The 20,594-nt window shown below is 41.4% G+C and overlaps 1 protein-coding gene across 3 annotated transcripts in view; it reads right to left on the reverse strand.

Annotated features, from left to right (window-relative positions):
• FHIP1A (FHF complex subunit HOOK interacting protein 1A) overlaps window positions 1-20,594 on the reverse strand; it is a 194,596-nt gene that overhangs the window by 131,252 nt on the left and 42,750 nt on the right. For 2 of the 3 annotated variants that reach the window (XM_037058406.1, XM_037058405.1), the window contains one exon: window positions 6,950-7,069. The gene's annotated coding sequence lies outside the window, so the exon portion shown is untranslated. Of the gene's footprint in view, window positions 1-6,949; window positions 7,070-19,705; window positions 19,720-20,594 lie in introns of those variants that run through there. The other variant, XM_037058407.1, reaches the window with a different exon arrangement.

The following is a 20,594-nucleotide window of genomic DNA, read 5'->3' on the forward strand; positions in this document are numbered from 1 at the left end:
TCCTCAGAATAGGCGGGGCCTGCTCAGCCGTGAACCGGGTATTAGAGCGCTTGCCCAGTTCCAGATGACTGATGGCTGGGGGAGAATGCAGAAGGGCCATGATGAGATTAGCACTGGAAGAATAAGACTTTGGCAGAACAGGTATGGAGAGAAGACACCAATTATAACAGTGGGGGCACAAGGCCTGGATTAGAACACTTAAAATGAAAACAGAAGTGCACTTTTAAGAGAGATTTAGAAGGTGGGCTCAGGAGGACGAGCCAGACATGCAGAGGGAAAGAGGGTGAAGTACAGGGTGAAAGAGGAGGGCCCAGAGCACAGTAATTAGGACTACATGCCTGGGAGTCCGTCTCCACCAATCAGTAGTCTTGCAACCTTGGGAAAGTTACTTAAACTCCATGTGCTTCTGTTTCCACCTCTGTATAATAAGAATAACAGAATCTATCTCGAAGGATTTTGTGAAGAGTTACATGAAAGTTCTTAGAACAGCACCTGACATGTAGGAAATGCCAGGTAAATGTTGGCTGTGTAAAGGGTGGCAGAGATGCCATTCACTGAGACAAAGAACATGAGAGAAGGCACAGACTTCAGGAAAGGAGAATGACAAGCTCAGTTTCGGGTGCCTTAACCTGATCTGCCCGTGAGACATCCAGTAGGCAGCTTGCTGTATGGGGCCCAAGTTCAGATGAGAGCTGTGAGGGTCAGATGCTACTTTGTAAAGAGTGGCATTGGGGTGACACTTGAACAAGGACCTCAGAGCCCCTCAGAAGCAAGGCCCTGAGGGGAAAGCAGTCCATGAGACGTGGAGAAAGGAAAAGAACTTGGGCCTTCCCTAGAGAACACCAACATTCAAGGGCTAGAGGGATGAAACAGACAGAGAAGGAGCAGCCAATGAGACAAGAGGAAAACTCACAAAAAATGGTTCTCATTAGGTTGTGCCATAAAAATCAAAGGGACAAACAACAATGTGAATGACAGTGAGATGAGGGCAACACCATTCACTGGGAAGAAGCTTAGAGATTGGGAATAAGCATAAGAACAAAAAGATCTCAAAAGTAGTACTTCTTAAGGACCAGTGTTTAAAGTTCATTAATAATTTTTATAAATTATATAGGAAAACTACACAATGAGTCTCTAAATTGACAAGCATCAGAAAGCTCTTTTAGTGAGCAAATTGCCTTGCTAATGAGGATAAGCCTCGGAAAAATCTCAGACAATAATCTGGGTAGGCAAGAAAGAATCATATTTTTCAAGGAAATAAATCAGAACATAATGGCTTCAGTGAAAAATAATCGAAGCTGTATTTTGCAAATAAAGTTCTGGACCCAAGCTTTCAGCTACTGAACTAAAAAAAAAAAAAAAAAAAAAGCCATTTTAAATCACATCACTCTGGGGTTTGAAGGAAACCGAAGAGACTCCATTGGTCCAGATCATAGATAGAAGTATTTGGGGGAGCTTGTTGAAAAGCAGATAACCGAGTCATCCAAGGCCTATGGAATCAGACTCTCAGGGCAGTTAAGGAAAACTGTTTCTTGAACTGTTTCTTGAGCTTGTTTCTTGAATTTTGAAACAAGCTCAATTGCCCAGACAATTCATGAGCACACCAACATCTGAGAGCCCCTAATCTATTTGATTGGGAGACCAAAGGCTTGAAAATGCTGGACTTGGACAATAGTAAGTTGCTAATGAGAGTGTCCAAAGCACTTCTCAAACTTTAACATACACCAGAAGCACTTAGAGGACTTGTTCAATACAAATTTCTGAGCTCTACCCTCAGAGTTCTGATCCAAGAGTTTACATTTCTAATACGTTTCCCAGGAGAGGCTGCCTGCTGCTCACCCAAGGAGCACCTTTGGAGGCACTCTGGTCTCTAGGAACATCACTGGAAACTGTTCTCTGAGTTCATCAGCTCAGTGCAGCCCTGTGCCCTTGATGACCAAGAAAGGCAATGTATTCCAAGAATGATGTCGAAAATGAAATAGAAAACACAACCAAACATAAACAATATACACTTATCCTGGCCATTCTAGTCAACTAGAAGACATACGGAACTGGAGAAGAGCTGTGAGCGGTGTGGCTCAGTTGGTTGGACGTTGTCCCACAAAGCAAGAAGTCACCAGTTCAATTCCTGGTCAGGGTGCATGGCTGGGCTGCAGGTTCAGTCCCTGGTCAGGGCGCATTGGAGAGGCAGCTGATAGATGCTTCTCTCACATCGACGTTTCCCTCCTTCTCTTTCTCCCTCCCTTCCCCTCTCTCTAAAAGTAAATAATTTTTAAGTGGAGAAGACCCAAACTGAGCTAAAATGAAATTATAAGGATGCCGAAACATGTTTAGAGACAAAAGTGACTGAATAAACAAAAAGACTGAGTTCACAAAAAATGTAAAGATAGATTATAACTTTAAAATCTATAAAATTGTGAAAACATGGGTAGAATGAACAAATTTTAGAAATGATAGCATTACATAGCTGATTTCATTATTTGACTCTCGGAAGTCATTGTTAGGTGGGTGTGTGTGTGTGTGTGTGTGTGTGTGTTATTTACTCAAAAAATCTAGTCCCATGCCCATCCTGAGACGATTTTTATTCAAAGCCACTTTCGGAAATGGTTTCCCACTGGTCCCACACAAAGCCAGGGAAGCCACAGAAAAACACTGCTCTCACCACCGCAGACCCGTGTGACTCAGGCAGGCGAGTACACTGGAAAAGACAGCATTCTAATGCTGGTTTACGGCCACTCTTTTCTCATGTGGACAGCTCTTAACCCTGAAATACTGTATTCAAATACTGCTCTCAACAGCTCAGAATACCTGTAATTGCCTCTGTCTACCTGCTATCTGTCTCACATCCAAAATCCATAACAGATGAATTCCACTGACAGCACCTCCACAGGACTATCATTCACGTTTCATATCAAATTGTCTTCAACCCTTTTCAAGCCCATTTCTTACTTGTGGTTCTTGCTGCGCTACCTTTAGTATCTGCTATGATTTCCTCTGAAGAAAGTGATACGCCTAAGTGCTAGAGCCTTCCATTACCCACGTCACTCCCACACTCACCTAAGCCGCTCCCTCTACGTTCGAAGGATCTTGCCCAGGCTTTCCTCTTAGTCACACGTGTTTGCTTTTGTATTCTCTGAACCCCACCCTCAACACCCTCCTGTCCTCCCCCAAAATAACCACACTTCTAAGGGCACACAATGTGGTTTTTGACCTTTCCAAAATCAGTGTAAATATCATTCTGTCAACATACATTCTGCTTTTTAGAGCTAAGAGGCAAAAACAAGTTCCAAGTGACTTTTGCTACACAGTCAGGTGATTGATTCAAGCTGGCTATAGACGTTCCCAGGATTTATTACTGACTACTCGTTGTCATAAGAATGTCGATTCTGTTTGCAACCTTGAAGCTAAAGCTCTCTAAAACATTAGAGGACCTCTCACAGGATGGAGTTAACTGGGAAAAGCCCTGTAAGAGGAGGCAGGTGCGCACGCGCGCGCACACACACACCCCACCCCACCCCCGAAGACCAAACTCAGAGTTTGCCATAATCAAATCCCAAATGTATGAAGCTGTCACCCACTGAATAACTAACATAAAATATAAACAAAGCCCCTGTGCCTACCTACAATTATTAATTCTCAGTTTAAGGTGAGCTTCAAATCCATGTAACGCTCTTTAGTTTCTGAAATTATCTTCTTAAGTAGAAATAGAGGACATTATAAAAATTCTTCCATGGATACAATATAACCATTTATGACTGTCTGTTTTTCCTTATCCGAAACTGCTTTTAAAGATACAAACTCTTCTCAAGCCAATCAAGCTAAGAAAATTGTATACATACATGCAAAGGAACAAAGCTGATCCTTCCAGGACATCATACACAAAAATTAACTCGAAATGGATCAGAGACTTAAACATAAGAGTTAAAACTATAAAACTCTTAGAGGGAAAAATAGAACAAAAGCTTCAAAACAGTGGATTTGGCGATGGTTTCCTGGATGTGACATGAGGAGCACAGGCCACGAAAGTGAAAATAAACTGAACTACATCAAAATGTACAGCTTCGATGCAAAGGACATAATCAACAGAACAAAAAGGCAAACCACGGGATGGGAGAAAATATTTGCCAATTATATGTCTGATAAAGGATTAATATCCAGAATATGGAAACAACTCCCACAATTCAACAAGACAAATGCCCTGATTTTTAAAATGAGCAAGAGACTTTACTAGACACTTCTCTAAAGAACACAGACAAATGGTTAACAAGCATATGCAGAAACATTTAACATGACTAATTATTAGGGCAATACAAATCAAAACCACACTGAGATATAACCTCACACCCATCAAGATAGCTACCACCAAAAAAAAAAAAAATATCTCTCAGTGTTGGCGAGGACATGGAGAACTTGGAACTCCTGTGTACTATGGGTGGGAACGTAAAATGGTGTGGCCACTGTGGAAAACAGGATGGCAGTTAGTCAAAAAACTGAAAATAGAGCTACCGTATGATCCAGCTGTCCCACTTCTAGACACAGACCCCAAAGATGTGAAAACAGGAACTCGGATGAGCACACCCATGCACAGCAGCACTTTTCCCCAAGAGCCACAAGGCGGAAGCAACCCAAACGCCCATCAACAAACAAATGGGTAAACAAAATATGGTATGTGCACACAATGGAATACTATTCAGCCTTAAAAAGAAAGAAAATTCTGACACACGCTACAACAGGAATGACCCTTGAGGACCTTATTGTAAGTGAAATCAGCCAGTTGCAAAAAGGCAACTACTGTGTGATTCCACTTACATGGGGTGTCTGGAATAGTTAAATTCCCAGAGACAGAAAGTGGAATGAATGGTTGCCAAGGGCTAGAGGGAGGAGCGAAGGGGAAGGTCCGTCACACTGTAAAGATTCAGCTTCCCAAGATGAAAGCTTTCTGGAGATTGACTGCACAACTAAGTAAATATACTTGGTACTAAACTGGACACTTAAAAATGGTTAAAATGGTAAATTTTGTGTTATGTGTATTTTAACCCAATTTTTATAGTACAAACTTAATGGAATATTTTGTACAAATAAATCATTTTAATAAAGACAATATTAGCCTTATTAATAGCTCTAATTCATAAATCTATTGGCACATGTTTATTTTACATACAGTATGTTATCTCTCAATATCAATATGCACAGAATACTATACCACTGTAAATATCTTTTAAAGTAAAGGAATAAACAAGCCTACAAACCCTTTGTAGGACTGAAACTGTCTATAAAATAACACACTTTATACACAATGCTTACACTGTGCAAAATTAATAAATTTATATGAATGTCGAGAATGTATATGGTAATGAAAATAATTTCATAGCAAAGCCTCCTGCTTCGTTTCATGTTAATACCTCCTTTGAAGGTTTCAAGGAGCTTCACAAATCTCAAGGCACAAGCAAGAAAGGATTTCCTCTGTTTGAACCACAAATTACACAGCAGAACCTCCATCACATGTTTGCTGGGAAATGCTGGACTGGATGATACGTGTAGTGAAGCTCAGACCCCAGAGCCTCCAGTGCTTATCCACCCCATTATTCTTTAGCTTCGATTTGAATAAGAACCCTGAAGTACAACTTATTCGTAAATTTGAAGAGAAGACATTTCGTAAGATTTAGTATTTGGCATTTAGATCTCAAAAATACATTTATTCATTTACATCCAGGAAAAAATATATCCATTTTTAATTTAGACTTAAAGTTCAAAGTACAGTTTATATTCAATCACGGTCTCAATTTGACCTAATAATAAGCTGCTTGGGTATATAACCCTGCGTCAAAACGGTATACTAAGAATATTGGCATTGTCTTATTTAAAGTAAAAATCAAGGAAATAACTAAACAATGCAGAGATTTGGAGGAGGAAAGACTGCACTGCATTGAGGGTGTTGATCCTTGGTGATACTCGTGAAAGGCCAGTTTCTAAACTCTGCCTCCCACCATTCTAATTCTGACACTCTAGATTGGGCCTAGTCATTTGTGCATTTTTAAAAATATCACATTTATTTATTTTTAGAGAGAGGGGAAGGGAATGAGAAAGAGAGGGAGAGAAACATCAGGGTGTGGTTGCCTCTCATGCACCCCCTACTGGGGACCTGGCCCGCAACCCAGGCATGTGCCCCAATTGGGAATTGAACTGGCAACCCTCTGGTTTGCAGGCCTGCGCTCAATTCACTGAGCTATACCAGCCGGGGCTCATTTGTGCATTTTTAACAAGCACTCTAATAACATTTTGAGAAAAAAGCAAAACATACCAACAGTAAGATAAGAATTACAAAGTCTTAGAGGTATACCTTATAAGGAAGTTCAGACCTCATCTTATTTACATGAGTAATACAGGAACCCTTTTACATACTCATTGATTGATTTTAATAAGAAAGAATACCAACATACACATAGTCAAATAAATAATATATACTTCTCTATAAAGTATGAAGGCTAATCACTTATTTTAACAATACCATTATTTAAAACTTAGAGTCACCTCTTCTTAGAAATAACTTTCAATACAGCATATGAGCCTTCAAACACATACATAAATTACAAAATGAAACTGGTTTCATTACGTTATTGCTTCTTCTGTGTTTTTATTTAAGGTAGAGGTCCCCAGATTCATCAACCTAGTTCTAAACAAGTTCATACTACTTTCCAAATACACCCTTCACAGGGTTAAGATTTGCGACCCTAGAAAACAAAATGCTTTAAAGTATAGTACTAGATGGTCAAGATTCAGAAAAAAATGTCTTATGTTTGGAGTAGAGGATAGAGAATGGCCTATCAACAAGACAGTTGTGAACGAGACAATGCTCACTTGGATATGTACGTTCAAGTAGGCTTTTTCAAAGTATATTATTAAACATTACTGAACGCAGATCAATAGTAATCGTAAAAGAAGACATTACCTGTGACTGCGTTCTTCAACCTCCTGCTGGGTTGTCCTTGCTTTCACTTCACTCTATTGGAGGAGCAGAAAAAATTTCTCCAGCACTTGGCACTACTAGGAACTCCAAGACTTTCAGAATCTATAGAAATGAATAAAAAAATGTTCCACAATCATGAATAAACTACCAAAACCCAAACTAAGTTTTCCTCCTCCCATTTGCTGTGCACTAAATAGGTTCTCCTCAGATGGCACTTATTTTATCATTTTAAAGAAGATGGCACTTATTTTATCATTTTAAAGAAATAAGCAGCCCTGGCTGGTGTAGCTCAGTGGATTGAGCGCGGGCCTGAGAACCACACGATCACAATTCGATTCCCAGTCAGGGCACATGCCTGGGTTGCAGGCCAGTTCCCAGCAGGGGACTCACAAGAGGCAACCATACATTGATATTTCTCTCCTTCCCTTCTCCTCTATAGATAAATAAATAAAATCTTTAAAAAAAAAGAAAGAAGCAAAACCAAAATCTTTATTTAGAGATCTGAATGTCAGCCAGAAATAAGAGACCCCCGTTGGGTAATAGAGAGTAGAGAGGAGGATTCCTCCATCTCTATGAGATGGTAAGTCATATGGTTCTTTCACAAAAGAAAAAAATGTGAAACTACGCATCAGTAGCTTCACATTAGTTAATGACAACAAAACATGAAACAGCCAAGAGAGGGCCATAAAACACTTTCAAAATAGTGTTTTGAAATATGTGCTTTTTTAAAATATGTGCTTGCTCCCACAATATTCCCAGGAGCCTCTGACTAACACTGAGAGTTCCAAGTTCAGGGTTTTTGCCTTTCTATGACCAAAGGTTACTTTGATTTAGTCTTAGACACACCTCATATAATCAGGGCTCACTGGGAAGATAAGGTTCACAACACAAATCCTGGCTTCCTCCCTATTTACCACAATTTCGTCAACCATCAAATAAGTTTATGTTTATAATAACCTGGGGAAATGCCAATTATCATATAAAAAAGAAAAAGACATGGTTCCATGTTGTAAACACATATGGCCATAACTACACAGAAACAAGAAACAAGATACAGCTCGTCCTGATGTGCTTTTAAGTATTAGGTAAATACTTTTCCTCTTTAGATGCATTCAGGAGAGCAACTCAAGTCACAGCCTAGTACAAATATGTCTTTTCAAGATTCCTGTCTAAAGATTTCCCAAGCCCCAAATCATGAGCCACTCATTAATGTAATGATTTTTCTGCAGTAGTCCAATATACTTAAAGATGGGTCCGTAAAAGGTTCCTGTAAGAGGCTTTCCATGAGTGTGTTTTGACCTATGCATAACTTAAAGGCTTGGAATGCAATATCTTTTCTTATAACAAATGTTTCATGGGAGGAAAACAATGGGGTGAGGGGAAGCTCAATGTGAACTAAATCTCCAAAACGAGGCATAGCAGTGGTCGTGACCTGGCACAAGAAGAGTAGTGTGGGACATGAACAGTGAAGGATAACATGTGTGGTGCCAGGTGGGTCCTAGACTTATCGGGGGACCGGTTTGTACTTAAGTCACGTTTGACCATTATGCTGAAGATCTGAGACTAATACAAAATAATACTGAGTGTCAACGGTGGTTGAAAAAAATAAAAATAAATTTAAAAAGGGTAACATTTCACATGCAAATAAACAAACTCTTCATATTAAAATTTCCTCAGTACCTTCAAATGTGCCTTCTTCACGCTAATCAATGAATCATTTATTAAGCACCTGGGGCCTTGCAGTATAATTCATCATCAGATCTCTGGGCATTTAACCACAAGAGGTTTTACAAGTAAAAGAACTCTGCTCCTTCCACACACCCACATGCACAGTTTTATCACCATGCGATGCAGTGACACAAGCTGCCTCTGCAGAATTACAGGTTGCTCCCAGACGCTTTTCGGGCGATTTCAAGCCTCTCCTCCCTCGGTGACTCTTGAATTATGAAAGGGCATCTCTAATTCATGAGAAATACTTCTCCCATCTTAGTGCTCATTATCACACCCCCCTCCTACATGCTGCCTTTTTAGGCACCCCCACATAGAAGCTTTGATTGGGTAATAAGGCATTGCTGTGTATCACTAAGGGCTTTGCCGGGAACCCTTTCATATTTTACCATCATGATGTCGCCGGCAGCGACTTCAAAGAAAGCCGAGTCCTTTAACAGTAATGCACAGAATGACATCGAAGGCAAGGTTAACGGAACCCAAGTACATTAAAAGGACGCTAAAAATTCACTAGGCCTTGACAATTCACTTGGCTGTCATCTCATTTCAAAACAAAATATGTCTCCTGTTAAAAAAGACGGGGAAGTTGGCAGTTAACAATTCAGACATACTCAAATCTCTCCCCAGGCAAGTGCTTTCCTTCTAACACATTCAACCTCTGCGTAATCAGATCGTATCCATGCTTACAACCCTTCCACATAATAGCTATGTCGCATCCTTAATTTTAACAGAGGAACAAAACTGAAAGTTCATTTCCAGATGGTATAAATTCAGTGAATTTAGACTGCTCTTTGTGCTGAGTTCAAAAATCAACTAACAGGCAGGGAGTGCACCAAAGACACAGCAAAGCCACCAAATGAACACGGGATGTGCGGGAGCTGGGGGTAAGATAATTAACATCCACATCGTGGATTTCTACCTACATCAGTAAAACAAATGCAGCAGGTGTGGATTCATCCATAGCGCTGAGTTAATTGACCTGCGTTATAAGCAAGTGCTTTCCTAAAGGGTAATTAACAAATCAATCAAGGAAGACAGAAGTCTCAAACAACTGAACAAGTTTTCAAATACATGGAGTAGACAATGAGCCAATTTATTGAATAATTTCATTCTCCAAAAGAGCTGAACTGAGACACAAGGTTATGGCCACATGTGGAAACTTGCAGAGTGGAACAAAATATTCTACATAAGCCCTCAATCATCATTGATTCAATTAAGTATATTAATAGTAACTCTGCATCTTAAAATGGATGAACCTAAATCCGATCCCTGAATTTTACAGATGACAAAACTGAGTCAGAGAGAGGCTAAGTGACCTGCTCAAAATTAAGCAGCTGATAAATGGCGAAGACAAAGGTAGAACCCTTATTCTCCAATCCACGTAATGCTCTAGCTACCCATTAAGTTGATTTAATTCCACTCAGGGAACAGCAAAACTTTTAAAAGCTTTGGGAAAAGTGGAGTCAAATAAACCTTCAATCTTCCATTCCCATTCAGTTAATCCCTAAGGTTTTTGCATTACTCACATAGAATTATCTTCTTTAGCCAAGACACCCAGTGTAATTTCTATGACTTTGGGAGGGTCTCAGCCACAAAACCAACCAGTGAGTTGCAGCATATCACAGAGGAGGAAGAACAGGCAGAGGGAGAGAGATGGCAGGCACCTTGAAAATAAATCAAGAGTACTGATTTATTAAAATGAACTATGAAGGTAAATGAAAGCAACTTTCAAGTACTAAGGTGATATTTCCCAACATGACAACTGCTTGTAAGATGTTTCTGAAAGGAAAAAAATCATAGTCATTGTTTAGGGTTCTATGTTCAAATAAATGTGGAAATGCAGCAATTTTAATATCCCTCTTGAATATTCACAGAGTACATAATGCAGATTAAGGCTCTAAAAAAGCCTGTAGTAGAGAGCTCTGCTTAGCTTTGTTTAATCCAACATTTCCCAATCATCTTTGACAGCTTTAGTTTGCAGGGGTTGTAGAGACATCCTCCAAGAAACAGCTCCTAGTATGTTTCGAGTTGTTTTTTATTTATTTTTAATATATATATGTATATTTTAAATTTTTATTTCTTTATCTTTAGAGGGGAAGGGAAGGAGAGAGGGAGAGAAATATCAATGTATGGTTGCCTTTTGTGCGTCCCCTGCTGGGAACTGGCCTGCAACCCAGGCATGTGCCTCGACTGGGAATTGAACCAGGATCCTCTGGTTCACAGGCCCACGCTCAATCCACTGAGCTATCCACTGAGCTATACCAGCCAGGGCTTGTTTTCGGGGGGGTTTTTTGTTTGTGTTTTTTAAGATTTTATTTATTTATTTACCTTTAAAGGGGAAGGAGAGAGGAAGAGAAACATCAATGTATGGTTGCCTTTTGTGCATCCCCTGCTGAGAGTTGGCCTGCAGGTAACTGGCCTGCAACCCAGGCATGTGCCCTGACTGGGAATCGAACCGCGATCCTCTGGTTCGCAGGCCCACGCTCAATCCACTGAGCTACACCAGCCAGGGCCTTGTTTTTCTTTTTTTTATCAGTAGTTAATATTAAATTTTATCAGATGTCTTTTTGGTAAAAACTACATAATTCCTTCCCTTTTATTTAAAAAGATGATGTATATCATCAATAAATTTTATACTACTGAACCCTTCTTTCATCCCTAAAATAATCCTCACATGTGATGGTGTATTATGATTCTTTTGATGTGTGAAAGTGCACATTATAAGTGTTATCTCACCCAACTTTCTAAGCAACCCTGCAAGGCAGACACTATCCCAGCTGCTTTGGCTCTCACCCACTGTGCTCCAGGTGCCTTCTCGCTGCTCCTCACACATACCTAGCTTGCTCTCAGGGACTGTGCAGTGCCCTCCAGACGTGTTGCCCCCGAGATCCTCCATCCCCAGGTATCCTCATATATCATGCCTCTCTCCATTTACGTCTCTGCTTACCTGTCACCTCAACACAGAGGCCTGCCCGGTCTATCCCGCATAAAACAGAAACTGCCTCTCAATCTTGTCACTCAATCCTGTCACCCCAACCCTGTTTTATTTTTGTTTGTACCAACTGTCACCATCTAGTACATATATTTGGAGAGACGGGGGGGGAGGGAGTAAAGGAGAGAGATACAAAAAGGGAGAAAGAGTAAGAAATGTGGATTTATTGTTCTACCAATTCACACACTCATCCTCATTGGTTGATTCCTCTGCTCTGAGTGGGGATCGAACCACAACCTTGGCATACTGGGACAACATTCTAATTAACAGAGCTACCCAGCCACAGCCCAACATAGACTATATTTAACTTGTATTAATTTATATTCCATTACCCAGAGTAGAATGTAAGCACCACAAGAGCAGGGGTTTGGCCTGCTGTGCCCATTGCTCACTTCCCAGCACAAAGAACAGCCCTGGCACATAGATTACTACTTAGCATTTGTTCAGTGAGTGAATGAATAGCCATTTTATAGACAACAAAACTGAAACTTAAAGAGATTACGTAACTAAAATCACACAGTGGCAGAGCTGAAACTGAAACTCAAGTCTCACTTTCAATTCCCTACCCTTAACCATTAAAAAAAAATGACAGTTGATTTAACGCCATACAAAATGCTTGTCTAACCTTATGAATACTGACGCACAGGCCAGTGACTCCAGTAAAAGTCAGAGGAGAAGTGTGCAGAGGGTCCCTGCACAAGGTAAGCACAATAATCGGAAGAGAACCTCCAAAGAATCCCTTGGAAATTATGGACATTATACGAAGGCAGCTCTGCTCTCTCAATACCATGAGCGTCACAGCAAGTACCATGAAGTTCTGACCTTCATCCATGTGTGTCCTTTGATAGTCAGAAAACTGGGTGCTTCCGGGCCGAATGGCCATTAAACATGTGTTTACTACCAGCACTAGCAGGCACAGTACTGGAAGCACACCCCCGCCCCCCGGAGACCAGCCATATTATGGCCAGTGCACCAGTGCACACACCAAGGACCCGACTTTGGAAAATTATTTGCTCTTTCTTGGTTTCTTTTTCAGTTTCAAAAGGCCATTTACAATCAGATATTCTTCATGATCTTCTCTTCTATCATCAGGGCACTTTCTTGAAGCAACTTTAGGCTAAATGCAAAATTTCACACATCTCCATTTCTGACATTAAACAGCATCTTGAACTTTTTTCCAGCGTTCAGTCAAACCCTGCCTTTCAGAGCCGTGGAGCCGATCCAGCCCTGCAATGTGTCACAGTTAATTCCATCAATGTAAAGCATAATGAGCAAAGATTGAGCTAGTGAGGCATGACTAAATGTTTTGAACCTGTGAATCTAAAAGGCAAGGCTCATTTATGTTATTTCTAAATAGTAAATAAAATTATTTTCCAACACGTCCCTGCCAAATTACAGCCATTTCCCACCAGCACGCACTTGAGGAATGCCACAAAGGCCTCTTTCTAACAGTTTGCCCTATTGTTGCTCACAACCTTCCGAATACTTCTCTAGTTGGCTTCTAGTCAAAGGTAAACGGGAGGCAGTACATTTTATGGAAAATGTATGCAACCGCTTAAAATTCATCAACCGAAAGAAAAAATGGCTTTAGAGCTACATTATGAGTTGTGAAATTATTTCTCCTTACTTAGTCTCCAGCCTCAACGGTAGGCAAGAAAACCGGCAGACTGGTCAAGTTCCAAGTTACCTCCTCCACATGCAGAGACCAACTCTTCCATTTCAAATTTTCACCTTGCTCAAGGCCAGAGTAAACACCTGTCCTTCACATTTTTACACAACGTCACTTTGTAGGCCACAAATACAAGCTTTCACACCAGGGAGGAAGCAGATCTCAGCGCACTGGGCAAATTTCCGCTCCCTTACACCAGTCTGTTTATTGTTCCCTTAATTTTCTCAGCTGTCAAGATAGCGAAGGGAGGAAAGGACCTTTCTATAAAACCATAGAGTGGAACCAGATACATTTGCCCTTTAAGCAATTCACACGCAGAGAGAGAAAATAAAACTCCTGTTAAGGTTTAAAATTCAGCTATGAAAATTACATTCTCACACTTGACCAACATGTTGGAAGATTTGAATAAAATAGATTACTAAAATAAAGTCAATTGACATCAATTTTTACATTTCATGGACCAAAATAAGACACTAAAGAAGAATTTTTTTAAAGTAAAATGTACACTCTAAAACTCTGGCTGGTGTGGCTCAGCAGTTGAGTGCTGGCCAGCAAATCAAAAGGTCACCAGTTCAATTCCCAGTCAGGGCACATGCCTTGGGCATTGCCACTTACATTTGTATCTGAATCTGAGAAGAAACATTCAGATGCATGAAATAGCTAACAAAATTCTTTCAGATGAAATCCTTTACAGAAAACAGCAGCATATCAAAGACAAGTCACTACAAAAACTGGAGCAAGCGGCAAAGATTCCACTATTTTCAGAGGCAGCCTAAAAAAGGAAAGTGCAGCAAACATCCTTGGCAGTCACAGGGCACCTTGTCCATGTCTCTATCAATGTTTGTTTATATTTGTATCCCCTTAGGAGTCTGTGATCTTGAAGGAAAGGACCTGGCTTCACATCATTCTAGCCTACCAGCCACTGAATTCAAATACATGAGAACTAAGTGTTCAATCAATTAGCCTTCTTAAATTCTCTTAACAAAAGAAATATTCACAGTGTTTGTGTTATGTAAATTTTATCTCAATTAAAAGATACCAAAAAGGGGCTTTTTAAAATTATTAAGGCAAAGCTATTTTGAAGTCAGGCCCTAAGTCACTGGACTGTAGCATAAGGCTAATATTTTTTACCATAAACAACAAGCCTTATAATCGCACGGGTATTTCCTAACCCTACGTATATCCAAAGTCCTCAATTGTCCAGACAGGTGAGTACACAACCTCAAAATACCCACTGAGTTTCTGGGTCAGCTGACTGGCTGTTAAAACTGATTCACCTTCTTTATTTAGACACAAACAGATTCTATAATATTAGGTTCCACCAGAGGAATCTATTCATACATAGATTCAGAGTGCTGTTGTTTTTTCTTATGAGAAAGAAACAATATACTAAAGTTGAAAAATAAAGAAGAACCAGAGGATCGCGGTTCAATTCCCAGTCAGGGCACATGCCTGGGTTGCAGGCCAGTTCCCTGCAGGCCAACTCCCAGCAGGGGACGCACAAAAGGCAACCATACATTGATGTCTCTCTCGCTCTCTCCTTCTCCTCTAAAAATAAATAAATAAATAAATAAATTTTAAAAAATTCTTTAAAAAAATAAAATAAAATAGAGTAGATAGATACCAGGAGAGACTTGGAGGGAAAAAAACCTCAGGGAAATCCAGAGACCTGCTTCGCCTCAGTCTCCATTCTAGTCTCAACGATATGAATCTACTCTGCTTCAGCCCAGAAACGTAAAGACTGCCAGCATGGGCTGCGGGAGTGACTAGTAGGCACGTGGCCTTGAGCTACTCCCAAGCAGACAGAGCACCGCACCTCATCTCCCTTGATCTCCTCAGTGTCTGTGCTCAACGGTTTCCCTGAGATGGAAGCAACAAAAAAATCTCATTCAAGTACAAACGTGATCTTTGGCATCACGCTCTGATTTTGAAAGGTCAAGTCCATAACCACCAGCACTCAAGGTAATTAGCTAACATCATGCCCACTGTCTTGGCCCCACAAATTAAAATCCTGGAGCAAAACTTCCCTGTGGCCAAAGGTCAAAGAAAGAAAACAAAAACTTCGGTAGAAGAATAAAGAGGGCAAAGATATTAGTAGTAAACTCCTAATACTGCCATCAATGGCTTGAAGAACACAAAGACCTCACCCGCCCCACTGGTCTCCCTGGACAGACTGTGTGAAGACAAGATCCTCTTCAGTCTCATTACTGCTCAACAAATCAGAGATGTACAAAACCCTAAAATTAATGTGGCCTAAATGACATTAATATGCACATTCTCCCTAGAAATATGGAGTCACCTGCTGCTCAAAGTTATGGTAATGAAACCCCTGACTTGTTGACAACAGGAACGACCACCCCACTGGCTAATGCCTTTTCTACCCACCCAATGCCAGGAAACTAAGTAAGTGACTGATATCTTGATGTCCTTTTCAGTGACTTGAGTAAAGCGAGAGTAATGCAAGTCAGGACAAGGTCTTCATAAGACGTTTCCTAAGCACAAATGTCCCCAAGCCCTCCTCTCAGATGCCAGCCTGCACTGACACACACCATCTCGCTGCCCACTGAATCGCAGACACAATGCCTTTGCAAAATAAAAGTCAATTCAATCTCCACAAGCATGGCTTGCTTTTCTGCCCTACTGGACAATGGCACACGTAGAATACGCAGGTCACCTACCTCTGGCTTGAACACAAATGGTATTACCCTATCACATGTTACTTAAAAATGCAAAGCACTATCTCAAGTTAATTTGTCACTTGGAGAAATCTCTGTGCTTTTATGACAATTCATTTATGAGAAGCTCTTAGCACAGTTTTCCCCTTGACCTTCTCGATTTATCTCGCATTCGCCACTCATCCACGGCAAACTTTTATGTGCAATTTTAAGGCTGGGTAGTGTAAGTTACAAGGACACTCATCGTTGAAACCCAAAGAACAATCTAACAAAAATGAGGCGATGCTCCCAGCTGCCAGTGACTTGCTCTGTCCTGACCCAACACGCTTAAAAATATAACCAGGTAGGGTTCGTATGATCTTCAGAGAGGAAAGACTTGGGGCTGGAGCCAGTTTTTATTTGATTGTGGAGAAATTATGTCTATAAAAATCTGTTTTACAATCACTAAAATAAGGAAGAGCAAAAAAGATATCCACAATCTGAACACCATCTATTTCCTTTAGAGAGATAATAATAATGTTAGGCCAGTTAAACAACTGTTTTTTTCTTCTCAATCCACCATAAACTAATAAAAGACTTTTTTTTTTAGGCGTGTATTTAGAAGTAACCAGAGCACGAACTGGTGGGAGGGTCCAATGCTTTCAGATGACAGGCAAACTAGCAGCATCCTTTCACGCTTTTCTCTAAGCCTCAGTGTAGTCGACTACAAATAGGGATAATATCCTCCTGCTCTATTTATGTCACAGGATTAGATTTTTAAAAACTATACCTGACACGACTGTGTAACACACAAGTGTATGTCCTTCCCACCAGTAGAAACAGAGACACAGGATCGCACGGTTAAAGACAACCTCACTCGACTCCATGCACACAGGAACAGCTGAGGAGACCCCAAAGCAGGCTGAAAGATGATTGCCAATGCCCTGGAAGCTCTTCCATCTCAAATGGCTGCAGATCTTAAAACCATTATCTAAAACCAGCTAAAGCAACAATTAATCAGCTTTTATTGAGGGGGTGGTGCATAGATTTTTCCCAGAAACTGGTGAAAACTATAGACCTTCTATCCACAAAATATCATATCCATACATAGAAGCAAATTTGTTTTTATATTATCAAGGTGATTCTTGGATAGTATATTAGGAACCCCCAGCTTCAGACTGCTGAGTGATGGCCTTGTGGACCAGAAAGACACAAGACGAGAGACACTGGTGCATATGCTGACATGGATAAGGTGATCCCAGTCACCTAAGGGCTCCACTTGGGAAATCCCTCCTCACACTGTCCCTGGAGACGGGAAGCTGAAAGGGCTGTGATTTGGAGTCACCTCAGCAGTATTCACACAGAGAAAGCCCTGTCTGAAGCAGCAAATCTCTTGCTTTCCTAAACAACCAGGCGTCCAACACACACCTAAAAATAATGTTCATATACATCCAGGGCTGCTTCCACATTTCCACATGAAAAAGAAGGGATGCTAATCTAACTGAAAGGCAGACCTAGGGTATTTGTTTTGAAGATAAAGTAGTTTAGGATGTCACATAAGATTCAGGAAACATCCCATTTCTGCAGCAAAGCAAGAAGTTTGCTAGAGGAAGGGGGCGGGAGGCGGGAAGCAGCCAGCCCTTGGCACCCGTGGTTCTCAGACTTCAGTGTGCAGTGGAATCAGAGAAGGCTTGTTCAGTGCAATCATGGGGCTCCACCCTCGGAGTTTCTGAATCAGCAGGTCTGTGGGAGAGGCCAAGAACTTGGACAAGTTATAGGGGACGTTGCTGCTGCTGTTGATCAGGAGACCACACTTGGAGAATCAGAAAGTGTGGACCTCACTTGGACCTCACTGATCTATACAATTAGAGCCTATTCCAGAGAAGACACCCAAACTTTTTAAGCATGTTCATAGTCTCATCCAAAGGTCATAGCTTGCATCGAAGGAAAAAAAAAACCAGCACCGTTCTGTCCCTTGAGTCAGCTTCTCACCCGTGGTACCTGTCAGCACACGTTGGTTGGGCTGTACGTTCACAACACGCAGTGAGCTTCCTCCTGACTGGTGAGGGCCTACGGGGACTCAGACACAGAGAAACGCAGGCGGCAGACAGAAAACTTGGAGCGTCCTGTTTGAAAGTTTCACTTTCAGGAAGCAATAAACAGCAAATTGGTGCGAAGAAGATTTACTTAAGACTTAGAAAACACCCATTACGCCAAGAGCTGTGGTTTTCATTGAGCCCCACAGAGCTCCAGATGTTATATCCAGACACCTCAAGGGCTGGGGTGGGAAGGGAGTGAAGAAACAGAGGATTTGGGCCTCCCATTTAAGTCTCTCTCTGAACTGGAAGTTCAGCCTTTCTCTGATCTACATATTGGCATAAATTGTATTTATTAGTGGTTTTACTGTCCCTTTAAGGGAAAGAAAGTTTAAAGAACACTGGGTGTGATTACTTCCACGGGTCCCTCCATTTCCATGATTCTATTGAATACAACAGGTTGGCCAGCACGTCAAAAATGTAAAAAGATCAAAGTGGCCCGGGAGGCGGACAAAACACGAGAAACAGCATCAGAATGAGCAGTTAGCAGTGAGATCACATTTGCATCCGGTATGAAGGTCTGGGTGTTACACACAGGAGCTTCCAAACTCACTGAGGGCCGCAAACATCCGTAAATGGCACATAAAGAACAGACAGACTCCTGCGGTAATTTTCTTCACTCAGCCCTGCCCTGTCAAGCAGACACCTTATCAAGAAGGCCATCTATCAAACTGATAAAACCTTTCTTTATGACACATATTTGTAAGCTACCAGGTGAGTGACACATAAAACTACTGGGGTCATTACTGCGGCCCACAACTGGACCACAGGCGAAAGGCAGAACGGAGCAGGGGCAGAGGTAGTGGTCTGTGGAGACGGATGGCCTATCTTTTGTTAGGCTTTAACTTGTAAGACGCTCACGATCCCAGTATTTGAAACCATATTTAAGAGCAAATGAGGAAACAGAACCTTCTAAGTGAGGGTGGGAGGGCAAGGGGTGAGGCATCCACTCTTGAGGTGCTAAAACAGCCTGCAAAGACTACATGCCTTATCATGATATGGGAGATACAGATTTTGTTGGGGTTTTCTTTCTTTTTCAAGGATAGTAAGAGCATCTTCAAAGCCACCGGGATCTCACACACACATCGTCATCCTACTTCCTACCAGTCCCTACGGACACTGTCTTTGGTTAGGGCAGCAGCTAGAGAGGAAGAAGAGACGCCCACAGTAAGTCGGGACCTCGCAATCCAGGTCCAGCAGATAGATGATCTAACCCACTCAGCAAGACCCACCTCTTCCAAACCAAAGCGGCCATAATGCCCCCACTCAGCTGTTCCAGGAACCGTGGGGGGTGGAGAGGGTACCAGGCGGAGGTGTTCATGTATCTATTTCACTCAACAGAAATGTTGCTGGAGCTCCTTTAGCTGCGGTGAACGGCACACAGGCCCAAACCTAAAAGGGAGCTTACAGCTGCCCTGAAAGAACTACCGTCATCCAGCCGACACTGTAAAGCCACGTCTACTGGGACAGGGAACTACATCAGAGTCCAAAGCCAAACTCAAGGCAGCAATTACAAGCAGTTAAAACCATCCTTGAAAATTCCCTGAAATTCTTCATAAAAGACAACACTATGCTGCCTCTCACGAAGTCTAAGATAACCTGTTTCCCTGGCCCTTTGGGGGAAGACCATTAACTCCTCAGGTAAATACCAAACAAAATATCTCACTTGCATTTTATGGGTCATGCAGTTAAAGCCAATGCTCCAGTTCTGAAAGGAAATGAACTCTCTCTACAGACTGCGGGCCCGTATCTCTGATCTCATGTTCACTCTGGGACTCTGCTTATCATGTTTCAATTGTTACTTCTCGTCCTTTCATTTTTCTTTTAGCCAAGTGTGTGAGTTTAATTTCCATGAGTACAAAATATGCATATAAAGACTCCATTGTAATACCCCCATCGTATTACTTACCCAAAGACATGCCCAAATGTCACCATTTCTTTGAGTCATCATAACATGAACCCTTCTTTTAAATGCAAGCATGGAGATGGAGTTATATTTATATTAATTCTAAACGAGAGAACGAAAGTTTTTTTTTAACCAAATTAGTTCCAGTTACTTGGAGAGAATAGTGACACCAGAGAGAGCACAAGTGGAAAGAAAATCAAGAAAGATACGGCCTATGCAATAATTTGCAGCAAACTGGTCCTGTCAGGAAACAATGTGAACCTATGGTGCGCCCCAGGAAGAGGGTGGAGGAAGCAAGAAGGGGATTCGAATGTCACATATCCAAAGGTCCTCAGGCTCAGCCCTGCCCTCACACTTATAAAGGAAATCCCATCTCCAAGTCCTCCAGGTGTGGAATGATTGCAGAGAAAGAGATGGGCCCGTTAGGCTCCTCTGATTTAACTCAACTAGATTACCCAATCAATTACCTAGTCACAACTGCCAATGTCTTCCACCCCCTACCAGGTCACAGGCAAGCTGCTGTGGCTCAAAACATATCCCTGGAGGCTCACAGATTCCCCCACCACCTTTTCCATAGCTATT

The sequence above is a fragment of the Sturnira hondurensis genome, unplaced genomic scaffold (genome assembly GCF_014824575.4).
Source record: "Sturnira hondurensis isolate 20B ecotype Veracruz unplaced genomic scaffold, ASM1482457v3 Scaffold0010128, whole genome shotgun sequence".
Classification (NCBI taxonomy): domain Eukaryota; kingdom Metazoa; phylum Chordata; class Mammalia; order Chiroptera; family Phyllostomidae; genus Sturnira; species Sturnira hondurensis.